Below are 8,178 nucleotides of genomic sequence, written 5' to 3' on the forward strand. Positions count from 1 at the left end.
GTGATGAAAACTGGGCTTTGGGCCAGTGTGAAAACTGGGCTGGGGCCAGTGTGGAAACTGGGCTTGGGGCCAGCGTGGAAACTGGGCTTGGGGGCCAGTGTGGAAAATGGCTTTGGGGCCAGTGTGGAAACTGGGCTTTTGGGGCCAGTGTGAAAACTGGGCTTGGGGCCAGCGTGAAAACTGGGCTTGGGGCCAGCGTGAAAACTGGGTTTGGGGCCAGCGTGAAAACTGGGCTTGGGGGCCAGTGTGAAAACTGGGCTTGGGGGCCAGTGTGAAAACTGGGCTTTTGGGGCCAATGTGAAAACTGGGCTTGGGGCCAGTGTGGAAACTGGGCTTTTGGGGCCAATGTGAAAACTGGGCTTGGGGGCCAGTGTGGAAACTGGGCTTGGGGGCAAGTGTGGAAACTGGGCTTGGGGGCTAGTGTGAAAACTGGGCTTGGGGGCCAGTGTGGAAACTGGGCTTGGGGGCCAGTGTGAAAACTGGGCTTGGGGGCCAGTGTGGAAACTGGGCTTGGGGGCCAGTGTGAAAACTGCGCTTGGGGGCCAGCGTGAAAGCTAGGCTTGGGGGCCAGTGTGAAAACTGGGCTTAGGGGCCAGCATAGAAGCTGGGCTTGGGGCCATCGTGAAAACTGGGCTTGGGGCCAGCGTGAAAACTGGGCTTGGGGCCAGTGTGGAAACTGGGCTTGGGGGCTAGTGTAGAAACTGGGCTTGGGGGCCAGTGTTGAAACTGGGCTTGAGGGCCAGTGTGGAAACTGGGCTTGTGACCAGTGCTGAAATTGGGCATGGGGGCGAGTGTGGAAATTGGGCTTGGGGGCCAGTGTGGAAACTGGGCTTGGGGGCCAGTGTGGAAACTGGGCTTGGGGGCCAGTGTGAAAACTGGGCTTTTGGGGCCAGTGTGAAAACTGGGCTTGGGGCCAGCGTGAAAACTAGGCTTGGGGCCAGCGTGAAAACTGGGCTTGGGGGCCAGTGTGGAAACTGGTCTTGGGGGCCAGTGTGAAAACTGGGCTTTTAGGGCCAGTGTGAAAACTGGGCTTGGGGGCCTGTGTGGAAACTGGTCTTGGGGGCCAGTGTGGAAACTGGGCTTGGGGGCCAGTGTGGAAACTGGGCTTTTGGGGCCAGTGTGAAAACTAGGCTTGGGGCCAGCGTGAAAACTGGGCTTGGGGCCAGCGTGAAAACTGGGCTTGGGGGCCAGTGTGGAAACTGGGCTTGGGGCCAGTGCTGAAACTGGGCTTGGGGGCCAGTGTGGAAACTGGGCTTGGGGGCCAGTGTGGAAACTGGGCTTGGGGGCCAGTGTGGAAACTGGGCTTTTGGGGCCAGTGTGAAAACTAGGCTTGGGGCCAGTGTGAAAACTGGGCTTGGGGCCAGTGCTGAAACTGGGCTTGGGGGCCAGTGTGGAAACTGGGCTTGGGGGACCAGTGTGGAAACTGAGCTTTTGGGGCAAGTGTGAAAACTGGGCTTGGGGCCAGCGTGAAAACTGGGCTTGGGGCCAGCGTGAAAACTGGGCTTTTGGGACCAGTGTGAAAACTGGGCTTGGGGCCAGTGTGGAAACTGGGCTTGGGGGCCAGTGTGGAAACTGGGCTTGGGGGCCAGTGTGAAAACTGGGCTTGGGGGCCAGTGTGGAAACTGCGCTTGGGGGCCAGTGTGAAAACTGGGCTTGGGGGCCAGTGTGAAAACTGGGCTTTTGGGGCCAGTGTGAAAACTGGGCTTGGGGGCCAGTGTGGAAACTGGGCTTGGGGCCAGTGCTGAAACTGGGCTTGGGGGCCAGTGTGGAAACTGGGCTTGGGGGCCAGTGTGGAAACTGGGCTTGTGGGCCAGTGTGGAAACTGGGCTTTTGGGGCCAGTGTGAAAACTAGGCTTGGGGCCAGCGTGAAAACTGGGCCTCGGGCCAGTGTGAAAACTGGGCTTGGGGGCCAGTGTGGAAACTGGCTTGGGGGCTAGTGTGAAAACTGGGCTTGGGGGCCAGTGTGAAAACTGGGCTTTTGGGGCCAGTGTGAAAACTGGGCTTGGGGGCCAGTGTGGAAACTGGGCTTGGGGCCAGTGCTGAAACTGGGCTTTGGGGCCAGTGTGGAAACTGGGCTTGGGGGCCAGTGTGGAAACTGGTCTTGGGGGCCAGTGTGGAAACAGGGCTTTTGGGGCTAGTGTGAAAACTGGGCTTGGGGCCAACGTGAAAACTGGGCTTGGGGCCAGCGTGAAAACTGGGCTTGGGGGCCATATTTTCTATCACAGCAATGGCTTCATCAGCAGTCTTAAAAAGTACTGAACCACCAAAAGATGCGTCTAGTATCATCTTAGTATGAGGTTGCAAACCATTACAGAATGTTTGCACTTGCATTTCTAGACTGAATCCATGGCTGGGACACTTTCTCAGTAAGGATTTAAATCTTTCCCAGGTTTCACAAAGTGGTTCATCTACTCCTTGTACGAAGGTAGCAATGGCAGCCTTCACCTCTGTGCTCTTTGATGGTGGAAACAAGCGTGCTAGAAATTTGTATTCTACATCCTCCCAGCTCGTAAGACTTTGATTAGGCTGTGACTGGAGCCAAGCCTTTGCTTTGCCATTCAGTGAGAATGGGAAGAGTCTCATGTACAATGCTTCTTCATCCTCCCCTTGTACACCCATAGTGCCACACAACTCATAAAAGGTGACCAAGTGCGCATGAGGGTCTTCATTGTCCAGGCCAGAAAATTGGTTTGAACTGATGAGCTGGAGTAGAGCAGGCTTCATTTCTGCCAGCTTGTCACTCATAGTGGGCCTCACAATGCTTGAGAAATTCCTCGGGCTTGTGTAGGTTATTGAGTCCCCTATGGTTCTCCTTGGAGGTGGTCCTGCGCCAGCCATCCCGTTCACAGAAGAAGAATCAAAAGACTCTATGTCTTGATTGTTGAATGAAGATGAAGATTCAGGGGCAGCTTGTTGACTTAGAGCTCGCTGTCTCCTTGTGTCACTATTGTTTCTACGAGCTGTTTTCTCGATCTCAGGATCCACAAGGAGTGGTTCAGATGACACAGTCCTCCTTGTACGGATGTTTCCCTGCATACACTAGAAAATAACCAAACTCGTGCCACAAGTCAGCCCAAAAATAAAGATAATAATTACAAAAAAGATAGGAAATTATACACAAAAGATAAAGTCTAAATCGGTTAAAAATTACACAAAAGTCTAATTTAACACGGGTCCCCGGCAACGGCGCCAAAAACTTGTTGTGACTTTGGCAAGTGTACCAAATCGTTCAAGTAATAAAACCGGTAAGACCGGATATCGTTTCCCAAGAGACTCGTGTCCTAGACAATCGTATAATATCTAACTAATTTAGACTAAAGAATGATTCCATGTTTTTGTGGTTTTCATGCAATTGAATTAAAGATAAAACATAAAGTGTAAAAGTGATCTTTGATAACGCAAACACTTTGGAATGGAAAGATTAGAAATGCTATGGAATGATATTGTTGGGGGATGATTTCACCTACTTCACTCTTATGTATAGAAAATCACTTCCTCTTCATTAATTAGCCAATGTCAATCTTCTAATTTACTCAAACCCAATCCCTTGGTAGAGAGAGCCTAGACTTACTTCTTAAACTCCAATCCCTTGGAAAACCTAACAAGTTCATCCGCTTTAAGAATTGAGATTCAAGACAACCAAAGGTCCTAGTTCTATCCCTAGATACTATTTCCTTTAGGTGTTTAATCCAGTTCTAGATTCACCCAATATTTCCCAATATCAAGCAAACCCTAAAAACATGATATGGTTGAATTACTCATACAAGCTTTAAGTAGAGGAATTAAACACTAACAATCAATGAAAGAGGCATATAATCATTCAAAACAACTGTAATTACATAAGAGATCCGTGGTTACATCAATCCCCAACAAGAATGAAACTAGCTCTCCATGAATGGAGAGCTTGAGCTTACAACAATGGTGGAAATGGAAGAAGGAGGAGGACCCAAGGATGAAGAAGGGCTGTTCCCACAGCTCCTAGCTCGCCTCTGGACGCTCCAATTGAGAGAATTTGTGTCTGGGATGCCAAAAAAAATATCAAAGCCCTTCTAATTTGGGGTTAAATAAACCCAATCTGCCAAATCAGCAGCAGGCGCGCTTGAGACCGCGCTCCAGCGCGCGAAAACAGGAAAAAGGGCGCTCCAGCGCCCTTTTGTAGGGGGCGCTCCAGCTAGCTCCAGTCCTGGTGCAGAGCCCGCTCCAGCGCCCATGGAAAAAGGGCGCTCCAGCTAACTCTGACAGAATTCTGGTTCTTCATATTTTTGCTGTTTTTGCTGTTTTCTTGTTTTCTCTGGTTGCAGCACTCTTCATTTGATGCAGAGACTTCTTCCAACTAATTAACTTGTATAAATAAAGGGGTTAATGATCAATTTATCTAATTAAAGCTTAAGATGAAACCACTTCTTAAACTAAATGAAAACTAGGATTTACAAGGTAAAAAGGATGAGAAAGAGTTGATATTTTCTCTAATTCAATACTGAATTCATAGTAAAATATGCCACTATCAACTCCCCCAAACTTAGAACCTTGCTTGTCCTCAAGCAAAAGGTATCTGACTGTTAAACAAAACATATTTCAAAGATTACAGCTGGATTCATAATACATTGCTTAACTTGAAACAACTAGAAATGTGTATCATGTTAGTTTTCCACTATGATGCTCACAACACAATCAATCAATCAAATGCCATAGTTTATAAGAGATCAACAGTCATGGCAGGATGCTTTACTAAATTATGTAGAACCAATCTTCACTTAAGATGGTGTTTCACTCTAATGCACTGGTGTATAAGGATGTGTGTCTATCACTCTACTATCAAACTGTCACACAAATCAACTTTGCCATTTGTTTCAACCAAATTAAACACATGCACAAGTAAGTCTACATCACAAGGACTTTCATTGGCTTGTATTGTGGCTGGGCTAAGAAGGAACATGGTTTTTCTGGATAACAAATCACCTTGAGCTAAGAGATCCAACAATTACAATCATGAATAAAAGTTCTCTTTTGCTTCACTTAGATTACCACCAATGTCGAACTTATATCCCAACTTTCTTTCATTCAGTTCTTTTTCTTTATCTTCTTCTTTCTTCCTTTTTGTTACTTTTGTATCTTTCAAATTTTTCTCAATTCATCCTTTCATAACAACTCCCCCAAACTTAAATCATTCTCCTGCAGTACAGATGATTTCTCTATTTAGCTCAAGGTAAGGAAAATAAGGAAATTTCATTTGGGCTTTAAGGTTCAAAAAGAGTCATTTATCAATCAAGGTCAAAAGGTTTTGAATTGGTTTCTTTTGGCAATATGTGGAAGAAGTAGGAGAGCAAGATGGCCTTGATCATGTGCAACTAACAAGCAAATGGTTCATATCAGAGAAACTCAGGCAAAGTCAATTGTGATCAAATATGATAGCATTCACAAGAAAATTCTAAGGCACAACATCTCACAAGGTCAACTCGAGGTTCCACAATAACATCAAGCAACTACCATGAATAATGATCTCAGTTAAGCATACAGCATTCTCAGACTTTTTCATGAAGGAAGCAATACAATTTGAACTAAATTGACCCATCTCAAGCATCATTTCATATCAAACCATAAGCATTATGAATCAGCATAAGTCTAACAAGCCAAATAACTAAAACAACTTAACTAAAATTGAAAAAAAAAGCTAACTAGCAACCAAAGTAAAAGAAAGCAAAATAAAAGGTCCTGTGACTCATGATTTGTAGCTCATTGTCAGAATCCTTCATTTTCTGCACCACCTCCCACAATAAATTGGGTTGGTCCCCAAGCCATGCTACTTGGGTCGCATATTCCTCTGTTGACATCTCTACTTTGTGGCGGCGTTTGTTTTTATTCTCTTGGAGTTGGATGAAGAAGTCATTTCTACACAAAAGATTGAAAATAAAGTTTGCAAATGTGAGCTCACAATGTATGTATTTGTAACAAACAATCATTAGATCACATGATCATGAGTTCACAAGGTCAAACGCACACTAAATATGCAAGAAAAATCACAAAACACAGCCTGGAGCATGAAAAATTTGAAGCAGAAGAGAAAAATAGAGTTGCTGAAAAATCTGGTCTGGTTGGAGCTAGCTGGAGCGCCCCTAAGCAGAGGGCGCTGGAGCTAGCTATGGGTCAGAATGCCAGAAAACTGGATTCGTGCTGAGCGCGCTGGAGCGCCCCTGAGTAGAGGGCGCTGGAGCGCCATACCAGATTGCAGATTTGCAGAATTTCACAACTACACCTACGATTTTTGGAATTTGGCACTTCTTGATGCTCAATTCAGCCCAGATTAACATGTTTTCACTATACAAACTTGATCAAATCCATAAGGATTGAAATTGAGTGCAAGAATGCCAATTTAGGTGCACACTTCCAAAGCTTTCTAATTCTACAACTCAAGGCTTCAAATTTTACACTTTAAACATACCAAAACTCAACATAACCATTCAAAACATACTCAATCACACTAGAACACATAAAAACAGATTGAAAAATTCTAAAACACATCAATACACAATAAAACTCAACATTACACTAGTTAACCATTAACAACACATAAACTACAATTGAAACTAACATGCTCCAAAATAACCAAATCAAATCAAAACATTCTAAAGCAAATTCAAACAATCAAAACACACTCAAATAACAAAATCACACATAGAGAAAGGGTTAGAAAGCTGGGTTGCCTCCTAGTAAGCGCTTGTTTAACGTCATTAGCTTGACACCATTAAGCTCAAGTTTGATTTTTGATGTTGGAATGCTTCTTCTTGTCATGACACCAACATCCTCTCAGCAATTTCCTAGTCACCAACTTGACTCTCCTAGAATATGGAGCCTCTATCTCAAGCACTCCATTTATCTTTATGTTCTTGATGACCCATAACCTATTCTTGAATCTCACTGGTTTTCCAACTTTGGGTTCATCTCTTTCCATCACAGGGTTTTGGTGAGCTAGTTTCTCTTCCTTATCTTCTTCTTCTCCCTTCACTTTTGGAGAGAAGCAATTAAGGCTCCTTTTTACCAACTTGGCAGCTTGCTCTGTTAGACTAGTAATTGATAGAAGTTCATCTGTAGCTTCAAGACTAGTCTCTTTTTCATGATTTTGCTGCTCAACCCCAAAGACGTTGAAAGTCACCTCCTCATCTTGGTCTTTCAATTTCACTGTTCCTTCTTCCACATGAATGACAACCTTGGCTGTCTTCATGAAAGGTCTTCCAAGGATGAGTGGTATATCTGCAGATTCCTCCATGTCCATAACTACAAAATCCACCGGGAATTGGAGTTTATCTATTTTGACCACCACATCTTCCACTACACCATATGGGTACTTGATGGATCTATCTGCCAGTTGCAACATCATTCTTGTAGGTTTGACTTCAACACCACCAATCTTCTTGAGCATGGATAAAGGTATCAGATTGATGCTAGCTCCCAAGTCAACGAGAGCTCTACCTATATCATGATTTCCAATTGTGCATGGAATGGTGAAACTCCCCGGATCTTTAAATTTGGGAGGAAGGGTTTTCTGCATGATGGCACTACAATTTCCTTGCACTTCAATTGTTTCCTCATCTAAATACTTCTTCTTGCTGAGGATTTGCTTCATGTACTTCGCATAAGCAGGAATTTGTTGCAGTGCTTCGGTCAAGGGCATGGTAACTTCAAGCTGATTGAAAATTTGCTTGAATCGAGCCAATTGTTTCTCCTTCTCTTTATTAGAGGGTATTTTAGGATAAGGAAGGTGTTTCACAATCTCTTTCTCTTTTTTATTTTTCTCTTTTTCTTTCTTTTTATTCTCTTCTTCACTTCCAACCATGTCTTCTTCTTCTTCATTTTCTTTCTGATCTTCTTCTTCTGGCTTTTCTTTTTCTTCTTCTTTTCTTCCAACCTCTTTCCCACTTCTTGTGAATATTACATTACATTCCTCCTTGGGGTTGACTTGCGTATTTGCAGTAAATTGTCTACCCTGTTGGTTTGCTAATTGCTTAGCCAATTGACCAACTTGCACTTCCAGGTTCTTTATGGATGCATCAGTGTTTTTCTGGTTTTGGATGGACTGCTGCATAAACATCTGCAATGTGTCTTCTAGCTTTGAAGTCCGATCACTTTGAGGTGGATAATGTTGGGCAGGTTGATACAGATTTCTACTGCTAGAAGCTTCTT

At 44.4% G+C, this 8,178-nt stretch overlaps 1 pseudogene; it reads right to left on the reverse strand.

Moving 5' to 3' along the window:
- Positions 1–4,211, reverse strand: part of LOC148201998 (uncharacterized) — a 5,173-nt pseudogene extending 962 nt beyond the window's left edge.
- Positions 4,212–8,178: the final 3,967 nt, after the last annotated feature.

This window comes from Vigna umbellata, chromosome 3 (genome assembly GCF_029865625.1).
Source record: "Vigna umbellata cultivar VRB3 chromosome 3, Vumbellata_1.0, whole genome shotgun sequence".
NCBI lineage: Eukaryota > Viridiplantae > Streptophyta > Magnoliopsida > Fabales > Fabaceae > Vigna > Vigna umbellata.